Source organism: Rhinatrema bivittatum, chromosome 7 (genome assembly GCF_901001135.1).
Source record: "Rhinatrema bivittatum chromosome 7, aRhiBiv1.1, whole genome shotgun sequence".
NCBI classification, from domain to species: Eukaryota; Metazoa; Chordata; class Amphibia; order Gymnophiona; family Rhinatrematidae; genus Rhinatrema; species Rhinatrema bivittatum.
This window is the reverse complement of record NC_042621.1, coordinates 146,800,409-146,814,792: the sequence shown is the minus strand read 5'-3', so window position 1 is coordinate 146,814,792 and position 14,384 is coordinate 146,800,409. Positions and strand designations below refer to the sequence as shown.

At 40.6% G+C, this 14,384-nt stretch overlaps 1 protein-coding gene across 1 annotated transcript in view; it reads left to right on the top strand.

Annotated features, from left to right (window-relative positions):
• GRID1 (glutamate ionotropic receptor delta type subunit 1) overlaps positions 1 to 14,384 on the top strand; it is a 2,200,418-nt gene that overhangs the window by 2,088,153 nt on the left and 97,881 nt on the right.

The window sequence follows — 14,384 nt, the reverse complement described above, 5'->3', positions numbered from 1 at the left end:
AGAAACAGGAGGACCAGACCAAAAGAAAATGGCAGTAAGCAGAGGAAATACAAAACTAATTTAAAAATAAATATTAAAATATAAATATATAAAATAATGATGCATTTAAATGGCAACAATGTCTGAAAGAGAAATTAAGTAAAAGACTAGTGAATTAATAAACAGACAAGTTAAATAAGGAATCAACATAAGAATAGTGGGGGTACATAAAATACAAGCCAATTGTATAAATATGACTGCATTTAAATGACAACAATATCTGAAAGGAGGTGAAGTAAAAAACTGGTAAATAAATTTGCAAAATTAACAAGGAACAACAAAAGAATAAATATAGGGTACATGGCTAGAAGGTGAAATAAGAAATTTAAAGGAAAACAGAATAAAAACTATGTCAGGAAGAAAGTGAACTGGAAGAGAAAATTGAAGTGATAAATAGGTTAAAAGTGAGAAACTTAAAAGTGAGAACCATGGTGAAACAATTAGAAAAGGAATACAGATGGAATCAGGAGACAGGCAATACCGAAAAAAACACGGAAGCAGTGTTTGGGAGAGGAGCTGAAAGAGAAACTGAAGGGCAAGTGTAAAGCTGAGGTATATGTTTTAAAAGTAAAGCTGCTGTGGGACTATTTATTTCTGTATTTCTGTATTTACTTATTTATTTATTTAAACATTGTATATACCATTGTTCCATATCAAAATCCAATGGTTTACAAAATAACATTCATAATTTTAGAACAGAATTAATACATATAGAGTGAAATGCTCCAATACAAATTATTCTGCAAGCTAATACATATAAGAAAGTATATAATATATAACAGAAAATCCATTTCAGCAATTGGTATATTGTAATTCATATTTCATTGCATCTATCCTACTTGCTTCCAGTCCAAAGAGCTCTCAGTATTCTTAGTATCGAAATTACCTAGCTCTCTTCTCACAATTTATTCCTCATGTTTCAAATTAAACCCTCGTCCTTCTTGATACAGTAGTTCGCCTACACTCAGTTGATTTTAAGTAAGATTATATGCTTTTTTAAACAGCCAATTTTTTAGCTTACATTGAAATTTCTTTTTATCTGATATCAGCATTATATCTCAGGTAGTGAATTCCAAACCTCTGGACCCGCTATAGAAAACACAAGGTCTGTTGCTTGGGTCAGATGCGGCTCTGAGTTGTAGGAACAACCAGAAGTCCTCTATTTTGGGATCTTAGTGCTCACTGTGGTGACTGTGTAGTTGTAATTTAACAGACCAGAATCACTCGAGTAAATTATTTTCAATATTAGCGTTAATACTTTGTAATATATTTGAGATTGTACTGGTTGCCAGTGCAGTGAAATCAGAGTGGGTGTAATGTGATCAAATTTCTTAGCTCCTAACAATTGTCTAGCTGGGGTGTTTTGTAATAATTGTAGGGGTTTTAAAAGATATGCGGGAAGACCCTGTAATAGAGAGTTACAGTAGTCTAGGTTTGAGAAAATAAGAGTTAGGAGGAATACTGTATGAAAATCCTCAAAAGTTAATAAAGGTTTCAGCAGTTGTAATATATGCAACTTGGCATACCCTATATTGATTAATGTGTTGATCTGCTTTTTCAGAGAAAGATTTTCATCTAACTGGATCCCTAAATCTCGTACTTTATTTGAGGGCAAGTGTGAAACTGGAGTATATGGCTTAAAAGTAAAGCCATTATGGGACTAGTGCAATGCCTAATAGATATGCGAGAAAAAGGAGTTAGCCAGCATGAAACTAGAAAGAGTATGGCAGCAATATAACTTACATGGAGGGTACTTAATAGAAATTAGAAACATTTTTGTTTCCAGAAGTAAACTAGCAAGAAATATATATACAAACCAGGCTTAGAAGATTTAGGGGCAGATTTTAAAACCTGTGCGCAGGCGCAGATTTGTTCGTGCAACCAAGCACAAACAAATCTACGCCCAATTTTATAACATGCGCTCGCTGCTGCGTGCATGTTATAAAATCCAGGGTCGGCACACGCAAGGGGGTGCACAATTGAACAACTTGCACACGCAGAGTCGCGCAAGCTGCCTCCATTCCCTCTGAGGTCGCTCCGAAATCGGAGCGGCCTCGGAGGGAACTTTTCTAACGCTCTCCCCCACCTTCCCCTCTGTTCCCCTATCTAACCCACACCAGCCCTAACTAGATACCCCCTACCTTTGTTTCAGAAGTTAAGCCTGCCCGAGGAAGGCGTAACTTGCGTGAGCTGGCGTGCCATCCCCTGGCACAGGCCGCTGTGCCAGAGGACTTGGGACCGCTACAGACCGCCCCATGCCCCCAAATCCACCCCTGGACCACCCCCTGACCCCTGGACCTGCCCCGGACCTGCCCTCGGACCACCGGCACACCCCCGGACCCAACCCTTCCTGCCCCTTTTTCGAAGCCCCAGGACATACGCGTGTCCCAGGGCTTGTGTGCGCCACCGAGCCTATGCAAAATAGGCTTGGCACGCGCAGGGGCAGATTTTCTCGGGTTACGCACGTATTTTATGTGCGTAGCCTTTGAGAATCTACCCGTTAATGGATTAAGTCCATGTATGCTGTCGGTTAAGCAAGGGTTGTTTAATGTCTAGAAAGAAGTAGAAAAAAATTAATTGGGCAGGAAAAAAGAAGAGATATTAAAAAAAAGATTTAATCATTTAGAAGGAAAAAAACTGAAAGGGGAAATTAAGTAACAAAATAAAATGCTTAACAATGAAACCACTGTGAACAAATAGAACGTGAATACACTCAAAATCAGGAGACAGACAATACTAAAAAATACTGTTTAAAAGTGAAGCCGCTGTAAGACTAATGCAATACCTAATGAATGCATGTGAAATAAGGAGTAAGCCAATGTGAAACTAAAGAGGAAATTGGCAGTGGAATGTTCTTAAATGAAGGACACTTAAAAGAAGTCTTGAAATTAGAAGCATTTGTGATTCCAGAGATGAAATAGCAAAAAATATATATACATACCAGACTAAGGGGGTCATTTTCTATTGCTTATTGCGTGCGATAAGCGGCTATTGCACGTGAAAAGTCCCTTTTCGCATTCAATAGCTTGTCGGGGGAAGAGTCGGGGTGGCAAGGAAACGGATGCTGCAATGTCTTCGCTGGCGTAATAAGGTAAGCACTATTATCGTCACCAGTAGCGCGCCCAATAGCACCACTTTTCACGATGGTGCTATTGGGTGCGAAAGCCGGCAGCGATAACACCGTGGTGGTGCAATGGCTGCCAGCTTTCGCAGGCCCGTCCCTTCACCCCCCGCCCCCATATTTTTGCTAGATTCACCATTCTGCATTAAAATGGTGAATCTAGGCCTTAGGGAGGTTAAGAAGTTGAGGCCGTATATACAGTCAGACTAGGCAATGACTTTATGATGTCTGGATAAAGGTAGAAAAAAGTTAATAGGGCAGGAAAAAACTTTTTTTTAAAATAGAGGAGAAAGAATACCTTACTAGCAGGCAGAAGTGACATGAATGCAAGGTGTGCGGCTTGAAAGCAGGGGAAGGTGAAATCAATGATACTTCTAGAGCAGAGAATAGAAAATAATCAAGAGCCAATGATTACAAAGAGAATGCAGTAGGAGTGTATACATCAGTGGTATCTAAAAGAAAGCCTCCTGTATTTCAATAATAAGTTATTGTTCACTGAGCAAAAGTCTTTCCAAGTTGAGATTTCTGGAATGTTAGAAATATTCTGCATTCTAGTAATATCTTTAAGTCGATGCACAGCATTACATTAGTATGTTTCTACTTTCCTATGTTGAAGAACAATATAAAGAGCCTATATTCTCATGTTCATATGGGCATAAACAATCATCTGTAAGTACAGTACCTAATTCACATACAAAATACTCCTTCAAAATGTACCCACAGGTACAGTGTTCCATCTGTCTATTCCACATTAACTACCCTAACCAACTTATCCATTATGCATCACAGAAAGCAGCTTTGAAATATAGAAACATAGAAATGACGGCAGAAGAAGACAAATCGGCCCATTCAGTCTGCCCAGCAAGCTTCACACTTCTTTCCTTTCATACTTATCTGTTTCTCTTGGCTCTTAGCAACCCTTGGTTCTAGTTCCCTTTCACCCCCACCATTAATGCAGAGAGCAGTGATGGTGCTGCATCCAAGTGAAATATCAAGCTTGATTAGTTAGGGGTAGTAACCGCCACAACAAGCAAGCTACACCCATACTTATTTGTTTACCCAGACTATGGTATTCAGCCCTTATTGGTTGTTCAGCCCTTATTGGTTGTTTTTCTTCTCCCCTGCTGTTGAAGCAGCGAGCTATGCTGGATATGCGTGAAGTATCAGTTTTTCTTCTCCCTTGCTGTTGAAGCAGAGAGCTATGCTATATAAGCTTGAACTACTAGTTTTACTTCTCCCTTGCCATTGAAGCAGAGAGCTATGCTGGATAGGGATGTGAATCGTTTTAGGACGATTAAAATTATCGTCCGATAATTTTAATATCGTCTTAAACCGTTATGGAACACAATACAATAGAGATTCTAACGATTTATCGTTATAAATCGTTAGAATCGTGAGCCGGCACACTAAAACCCCCTAAAACCCACCCCCGACCCTTTAAATTAAATCCCCCACCCTCCCGAACCCCCCCCCCCCAAATGACTTAAATAACCTGCGGGTCCAGCGGCGGTCCGGAACGGCAGCGGTCCGGAATGGGCTCCTGCTACTGAATCTTGTTGTCTTCGGCCGGCGCCATTTTCCAAAATGGCGCCGAAAAATGGCGGCGGCCATAGACGAACACGATTGGACGGCAGGAGGTCCTTCCGGACCCCTCCTGGACTTTTGGCAAGTCTTGTGGGGATCAGGAGGCCCCCCCAAGCTGGCCAAAAGTTCCTGGAGGTCCAGCGGGGGTCAGGGAGCGATTTCCCGCCGCGAATCGTTTTCGTACGGAAAATGGCGCCGGCAGGAGATCGACTGCAGGAGGTCGTTCAGCGAGGGTTCCGGCGCCTCGCTGAACGACCTCCTGCAGTCGATCTCCTGCCGGCGCCATTTTCCGTACGGAAAATGGTGCCGGCCATACGCGTATGGCCGGTGCCATTTTCCGTACGAAAACGATTCGCGGCGGGAAATCGCTCCCTGACCCCCGCTGGACCTCCAGGAACTTTTGGCCAGCTTGGGGGGGCCTTCTGACCCCCACAAGACTTGCCAAAAGTCCAGCGGGGGTCCGGAAGGACCTCCTGCCGTCCAATCGTGTTCGTCTATGGCCGCCGCCATTTTTCGGCGCCATTTTGGAAAATGGCGCCGGCCGAAGACAACAAGATTCAGTAGCAGGAGCCCGTTCCGGACCGCTGCCGTTGCGGACCGCCGCTGGACCCGCAGGTTATTTAAGTCATTTGGGGGGGGGGTTCGGGAGGGTGGGGGATTTAATTTAAAGGGTCGGGGGTGGGTTTTAGGGGGTTTTAATGTGCCGGTTTTGCGATTTTACGTTTTTTCGATTTTTTACGATTTTTCACGATATTTTACCCCCCCCAAACGGCAACAATACGATTCCCTCCCCCTCCCAGCCGAAATCGATCGTTAAGACGATCGAGGACACGATTCACATCTCTAATGCTGGATATGCATTGAAAGTGAAGTATGCATTGAAAGCCACATTAACTATCAACAAATATTGAATAAGCCTAATAATTGGTAATACCTATAGCCTATGAACTCTCCATTAATTTTACATACTCTTACCTACCCCTGTTTTTTTGTTTGTTTGTTTGTTTTTTTAATTTGGAGATGGCAGCCCTCCATCCTTCTGCTCCGTGAAGGTGGAACACCAACCACTGGCCACTGGCATCCCGCTCCGTGAATGCCTCTGTGGCTACTGTCACTCCGTGCAGTGTTTTGCTGCCTCCTCTTTATACACGTCCTCTAGACCTGATGGCTCCACAATGTTTATCCCATGCCCCTTTGAAGACAAATAATTTGATTTGAGATATTCTTGACAACCAGAAACAATATTGTCCACCATAGGCAAAAGACCCTAGAAAAAACTTATAACTAAACCGGTTTAATTTGATGCTTCCAAAGCCTGTCCTGGTAACTCCACAGCCAGTCAGATTTCTAGGATATCTTCAATAAATTTGCATAATCTGGGTTTCTAGAGTATGCTCATGTATCTTATTCATATTTATTATGGATATTCTAAAAACCTGACTGACTGTAGGTTCACCAGGTCAGTTTGGAAAGCCCAAACTGATTTCTTTGAGATGTGGCACAAGTACTGGCAAATGATTCAGAATAAAACCATCAAAGGGCAGCATATTGTAAAGAGGATGATAACCTTCAGCCCCCATTCAGACAAATGGAGAAAGAAGAATGGGGACTCATGAGGTGATGCGAATGGAGGGTGTTGCAGAGAAAAGTTCTAACCTTATGGACACGGGGTCTATTCCTGCCTATTGCCAGATCTCATGAATCTCTCTGCTAGAACACCTGTCTCTCCAAGCTTGTGGACCAGGAGCATTGAATATAGATACAGATGTGCACCCAAGCGATAGGAGACAGAAGAAGTGCACATTCAATCAGTGCCACATCTGAAGGGTCCAAAAGATTGAATCCTCTTCACTCATACCCTTTCTCTTGACTATGAGTCAAACTGCTTTTTAAGAGATATTAGGAAGTGAGCCATATCATGACAGCACTGACATATTTTTCATGCAAATTATTGCTATAAGGTTGACAGGAAGGCTGTATCTTGCTGTTCTCCGCATATTATTTATTTACTCACATTTGCCACATGACTGTGAAATGTTCAAATATCTGACATGTGAGGACAACATTAGCTTTCCTCAGTTCACTCATGGCATGCTATTCAGCTTCATGTTGAGTCTGCCAATTCTCCTGAGCACTCACTAAAGTATATAACTGTTCAATGTATTGCTCTTGATGAGCCTGCAAATATTCATCATGTCTCCTCTCAAAATAGAACAACTGCTCCCAATTATATTCAATGGCTGTCTCCAAGGTACATCTCTGAGATAATGCCTTCCATATTTAATGGGCTCATTTGCAGGAGAAGAAGTATGATATTTGGTAAAAATGAAGTCATTCTTTTACCTGAGGATAGCTGGGGATCCAAATCAGCCTTTACCTGCAGTAATTATGTTGGTGTGGTGAATGTGGGAGTGTGTGGAGGGTGTCCTCTCTTGGACCCATATTTCTAAGTTTCATCATCAATTATTAGGGGATTTAAGTGAATGAAGGCTGTGCAGGGGACAGATCTTGAGGACTAGATGAGAAATGACTGGGGAATGATGGATGTGAAAAGAAAATGAGAGGAATCCCTTCAACAATAAACTGATATCTTCTGTTTCTGTACCCTCATGCAAAATTGCAGTATCCTCCTTTGCTACTTCAACATCAGTGTGATCTACAAAAACAATTAGCCTTTAAGACATAGTTTTTTTGTGCGTAATCATATTCTATTAGAGATCTGCATTTCTTAAACACAATTTCCCATTTTATTTTATTTCATTTGACAATGAAAAAATAAAAGTAAATCACATTTTATTCTTTTTGTTTTCAAGATAAGTTGGCCCAGCACCAACCCCAGGCTCCCCCCACCCTTCTAATTTACCATCAACTCTTGGCTCTCCAACCATCTGACTTCCTGGCTTCCACCCCTGCCCCCTTACTCATCTTTGGGCCTTCATGGACAGGAGTGATTCCCAGCCACTTTTGCCTCACTGGTTCTTTTTTCAAAACAGCACCTACCAACATGAGGACTGTGTCATTGCAAATTTATGCCATTCAAGAAAGCAGCACTGGTCCATTGACCAGCTGGCACCATTTTCTTGAATGGCAAAAATTCACGATGATGCCAGCATAGGGTCAGCAGGTGACATTTTGAAAAGCAGGACCAGTGGAGCAAGAATAACTGGGAATCACTCCTGGCGCTGAAGATCTGTGATAGGGTAAAGATCAAGGTGTTGAGTAGGGGAGGAGGCAGAGAAGACAAGGCATGGTTTGTGGTGGGGGGGACTTTTTTTTTCAATTTTACTGGCAGGCGCCTAGATCCATCTTTTTTTCAGTTTTCTTTTGCTGTTTCTTTAATACATGAAACATAGTGAAATAAGCAAAATGAAAAAAAAAATAAAATAGAAACAAAAAAATAAACAAAAAAGCAAAACAAAAAAAAAATTGTTTAGTGCACACCTTGATATTCCATGTGTCTACTTTGTCCATGTGTGTCTTAAATATGACAGCATAGGTTTATATGTGTTGTGCCAATATATTTATACAACATTTCGGGTAGCCTAGAAAGGCTAGGAAGCTGTATACACATTTTTTTAAATAAATAAATATCGCTTAGCCATAAAGTTACAATTTCAGGAATGCTAAGCTTCAAGACTTCTTACAGGTGTTATGAATCTCACTTGAAACAGTGAGGGGTTGTAGGGAGGAAGACGAGTGTTGAATAACTCCTATGGTACCACTAAGAAGTGATGGCATTAGTATGTGTCTGCGAAAAAATTAAAGGACACTATAAGTGCTCCTTGATTATTGAAAAGTGTCTCTAGACTAGAGTAAACATTATTTCTATGTTGGGTGAATGTATGCTGAGGGGACTTATGGAAGATGGGTGGTTGTTTTATAGTCATGAGCCAGTTGGCAATATTGTATAAAATTGTCTTCAAAGTAGGAAAAAGGGTGAATAGCAAATATAGCATATCAGATGATTGTTTTTCAAGTGGTTTCAGTGATTTATAAATACAGTTATTATAACAGGTTTGTAAATGTCCACAATAGGTACCCAACTGTATCTGCCACTAAATGATTGACTTTCTGGCAACATTGTGTTTTCTTCTACAGTAAATACAGTATGATATAAATACAATGTACTCATGAAAAGCCTGGAAATAGACATACTAAATATAGCAAAAAGGAAAAACAAAGACCTAACAAGCATACATTGTGCCACTGCAAGCTTCTTGACATTGTCACACAGTCCTGCTCTATAGATACCATGTGTAAGTGAGAGAAGCTTATTTAATCTCCATGAACTCACTGTTTCTTTTTCTGCTGAATGTGAAAACTAGTGTTAGTAATCAACAGGTGGGAATTTTATAATAAAAGGTGAATTTTCCAAAGTTGTGCATATAAAAAATATCACTTGGGTGTGAATTAATACATATGTGAATATATGCTATTTAAAAATCCACAACATACACTCATAAATTAGGATCTATAAATACTTATGTGCACATTTTATGTTAAAGTCCTGGAATGCCCATGTCCCACCCATGCCCTGCCCAGACCATGCCCACACACACCCTTTTTTTGCAACTTCTCATTTGGGTGCGTACCGGAGATACTCGTGTACATGGGTGGCTTCTAAAATCCATGTGGCACATGCCAGCTGGATATACTTCAGTATCTCCTGGTTTTGGCATATGCCAGGCTTTTAAAATGCATCCAATATCCTTTAAAAATCTAAAATGCAAATATGCAGTTATATCATTTGTGCACACTTATCTAGCTAAAATTTGACTGCCTTTGCTGCTACATAAACAAACAAATTTGAATTTATCCAGATAAGTGGTGCTTTTTTTTTTTAGACTTATACAGCTATTTTATATACCTGGACAAATCTGAAAAGTGCCACTTAAAAGGACAATTAAGTGCTACTACTTAGCTGGATAAACCATACTTTTTATACATAAGTGCCACTACTCTTCCATATAAGTCCAAACAGGTGCAGCTCATCATTTTTAGGGATGTGCTATTGTTCAGGACAAATTTGGCAATTTCAACAAAATTTCCTAATTTGTCCTGGTTCGGGGACCCTCAAACCCAAACGGATTTTTCCCGAAATTTTGGGAAAAATTCATTTTCAGGTTAGTGCGCACTAACCAAAATTCCGGTCACCCCAAATTTCAAAGGCCTGAATTGTGGGAAATACAATATTTCCTGCGGTGGGCTGAAAACGAAGCCTGAATAAAAAGGACCCTGAAACCCAAACAGATTTTTCCCGAAATTTCGTGAAAAATTAATTTTCAGGTTAGTGCGCACTAACCAAAAATTCAGGTCCCCCCCAAATTTCAAAGGCCTGAATCGTGGGAAATACAATATTTCCTGAGGCGGACTGAAAATGAAGCCCGAACAAAAAGGTTCGGGCTTTGCACATCCCTAGTCATTTTAACATATGTGAGCATTTGTGCACACATATGTACTTGTATTTTATACCCTGCGCATATCGTATCCATGTAGATTATAAAATATAGTACAACTCTGCATTCACCCATGTACACATAGGAATGGGTGAATGTGAACAGTTTTCAAATTAGTCTCTAAGTGATGTGCATGCAGATATTTTCAGTTGCATTGTGTTAGCAAACACACTGATAACAAGTAGATTTCATTCTATGTTCTCAGTTGACAAACACACCTACTGTTTTCTTTTTCATCATAGTGTCTCCAAGTTTAATGTCACAGCAGATTGATTATGATTATCCCATTAAATGCAAGGGGAGGGAGCATTATGACTAATGTTTAATAGACAAGGACCCCACAAATATAATGAATCACCTATAGTACAAATTCTAAATGCCTAATAAGTTAATATTATATTTGATGTAGTAGTGTTAGGGGAAAAACATGTTTGCTGAGTTTGAACTGATGACTGCCTAGTTCAGGGCTGGGATTTTGCTTATGAGACACACAATGGCTCAGACAAAGGCAGTTCACATTAAAGATAACCTATTGTTATGGCCCCGCCCCTGAGGATCTAGATTGGTTTTCAGGGGAGTCAAAAGGAGTGCTGGGACACCTCACAGGTTTTTCTAGTCTTTACATGGCACAGTGACCAAGAAAGAGAAGTGTGGAATCACAGAGGAGACCCGTGAGCTCTACCAAGAATGTAATGATGTTAAACTGTATTGTGAAGGTCTGGTCCCCAGTCTACAACTAAGTCATGTCTTCATTTGTGTTATAATGTGTCTGGAAAGAAGCAACTGTGAAAAGACCTTGGCTGTTTTCTGGATTAGATTCAAGTCTTATCCTTTGTTGTGAAGTATCTCTTTATTTTACTTGCAGTATCTGCAGACACTGTTTTCTGTTTGTCATCATCTCTAAATAAACCCTGTTGCAACTTTATCCTGTGTCCATCTCTGCTGCAGGGGCCATCGGGTCTGAAAAGTAGTCAGATCTTACTGTTTGAGAAAACCAGGTTGTGCTCCTCTCAGCAAAAGGTGAATTTTTAAAGCCTGACACGTGCATTAATTAGGGGATGCCCAAATATGTTGACCTGGGGTGTACCGAGTGGATTTTAAAAGCTGCCCTGCCTGATACACGCTTACATGCCACTGCATGCACAAATGAAAAGTTTTTAAAATGGGACATGGCCTGGTCGGGGCATGGGCGTTCTTCTAGGGTTTTAACCTAAAATTTACACATAAATACTTACGTGCACTGTGCTCACTGGGGGTAATCTGCCGCATAAGTTTACTTCTGCTATGGATGATGTATTACTTATAAAACAAAAAAATCTAGGAAGATCAGTGGGGTTTTAAAGGTCAGGGCTAATAGGGGGTAGGCAGGTTATTAAACTAGGGGGCTTTGGATGTCCAATCCCTTAACTGAGCAAATTGGGGTATGAACTGGTAAAACAGGCAATGTTGTCGACATGCATGCCTTTTAAATACCCCCAGTGGGATTTGCATTTGCACGCACAGGCGTATGCCAGTTTAAAATTGAACGCCTAGTGGTTAGAGCAGCGGTCTATGAACCAGGAGACCAGAGTTCTAGTCCCACTGTCACTTCTTATGACCTTGGGCAAGTCACTTTACCCTCCATTGCCTCAGGTACGAACTTAGATTGTAAGCCCTCTGGGGATAGGAAAATACCTACAGTATCTGAATGTAATCCACTTTGAAGTGATGGAAAAAAAAGTGTGAAAAGTGGAATATAAAAGTCTAACAAAATAAAATAAAATATGCACGCAGTCAGGCTATTTTATAATGTGTACATATAAACGTATATATGTGCACATTATAAATAAATGCATATATGTGTGCCTGCATGCCTGGTTGCAAGTTACCTTCCCTGTGTATACATGAAACACTGCAAGAGGTACCCACCTCAATGGCATAATTTGTATCTTTTAATTATTATGAATGCTTTTTGTGCCCCACCCTGAACTGTGAAAGGGTGGGTAACAAATATTTAAAATACAAAAATTAAATAAATATTAATTAGCATAAAGAAGTTTATTGTTATTTCATTTTCCTTTCATGCAGTATTAATACTAGATATTTTTAGCCTCAAGAAATAGAGAAGCAAGTGCTGATGATAAGCTGGGGCTGGATAAGAATAATCTCATTTTGCAAATAATTTCTTGACACGTCATTTTGAGAGGGGAAGGTCATTTTATGAAAATTGTCACCATAGGATTTGTGCAAAAATTTTTTGAATGAACAGTAACATTTTGACAAAATTTTTCACAAAAGGGTAAAAAGTAATTTGTATCATGTCTCAGAAAAATGAGAATTAAGACTTTGTTGCTCCAAAAATTAATTCACTATCAATGGAAAATTCTCATATAAAACTAACACAAAATCAGTGAGGCACTTATATTTCTGTAATCCTAGGGGAAACAACTTTAGGCCAAAACTGATATTTTTTTAAAACAATAATTTGTAAGCACATACACTCAAACATTCATATTTTCCAACTTTTAGGCACAAACATTTACACACTCTTGTTGTAACATGCATTACCTTCCAATAACCATAAAAATGGCAAGAAGTTAAATAGAATATTTTTTCAGTGAACATGAAAACATTTTCTATTGTTTCTTTAAGTTTTTATTGCAATGTTTCTGTGGCTCTTTGCAGCACAGAGAAATAATTGAGTCTCAGATGTTAGACAGAATTTTGTTTTTTTTTATTTGAGAGAATAATAGGGCTTGCAGTCTATTTACTCTAAAGCTGTTGTTCACTTGTATTGGATCCAGGATGGCTAGGAAAATAAATGCACACTATTACACTTAACCTTGGAGCAATGATGGTTTTCTGACTGCTATGTGTTTTTAATTACTATGATTTAATTGAGGAGATTCCTATAGAAATGTATTATGCACACAGTAGCCTTACAGCTAGAAATGTTATTACCTTAATAGACATTCCCATACCAGTGATTGTCAGGGTGACGAGAATTTGATAATTTGCCAGCATTTCAGAGTGGCCATGTGGTAGATTGTTTTCTTAAGTGATATTTTGCCATCTTCCTCCAGTTACAAGGCCTTTATTTGCAAGTCTTAAAATTATGGACATATTTAACAAGCAGATGTTACCTTGTACTTGCACAATATGAAGGAGATAAAAGTATAAATATGGCCATGCAAGAGATCTATATTTGGTTTTCAGACCTAGCTTCTGATTCTTAGGGCTGCTGGGACTGAGATTGCTGCAGAGGCATTGCTTAATGCTTATAGCCTCTGGGGACTGGCAGGAAGTCTCCGGCATTGTACCATAGTTAAACTGAGAGACTAGATGAAGAGTTCATGTGTACCGGCTCTGGAGGAAGCTGTTATGTGATTCCCTGGCCAAACATGGCCATAGTGATGGATAGATGGTTGGGTAAAAAATGTAGACAAGTAGGTCATCAGTCATACTCATGTCATTTGACTATATTCTGAACACTATTTATTTATTTAGATATTTTATATACGGTCATTCCAAATAAAGATCACAATAGTTTACAACATGACATACACATAATGACATGACTTAAACAATGCTCAAACCAAAAAACAGGCTAGTGAAAGAAAAAATAAGCCCCAAAAACAAAACTTCCACTCAAAAAACAGTTACAAATCATATCTGGACTTCATCTATAAGTAAGAGATAGGAGGAAAAGACCTCAGAGATATAGACATAGGGGTAGATTTTCAAACCGCGCGATTTGGCGTACTTTTGCTGGCGCATCAGGCGCAAGCAAAAGTACGCGGGATTTTAGTAGATACGCGCGTAGCCGCTAAAATCCTGGATCGGCGCGCGCAAGGCTATCAATTCCGTATAGCCGGCGCGCGCCGAGCCGCGCAGCCTACCCCCGTTCCCTCCGAGGCCGCTCCGAAATCGGAGTGGTCTCGGAGGGAACTTTCTTTTGCCCTCCCCTCCCCTCACCTTCCCCTCCCTTCCCCTCCCTAACCCACCCACCCGGCCCTGTCTAAACCCCCCCCCCTTACCTTTGTCGGGGGATTTACGCCTCCCGGAGGGAGACGTAAATCCCCGCGCGCCAGCGGGCCGCTAGCGCGCCGGGACGCGACCTGGGGGCGGGTCCGGAGGGCGAGGCCACGCCCCTGGACCGCCCCGGGCCGTAGCCATGCCCCCGGGCCCACCCCGGAACGCTCCCG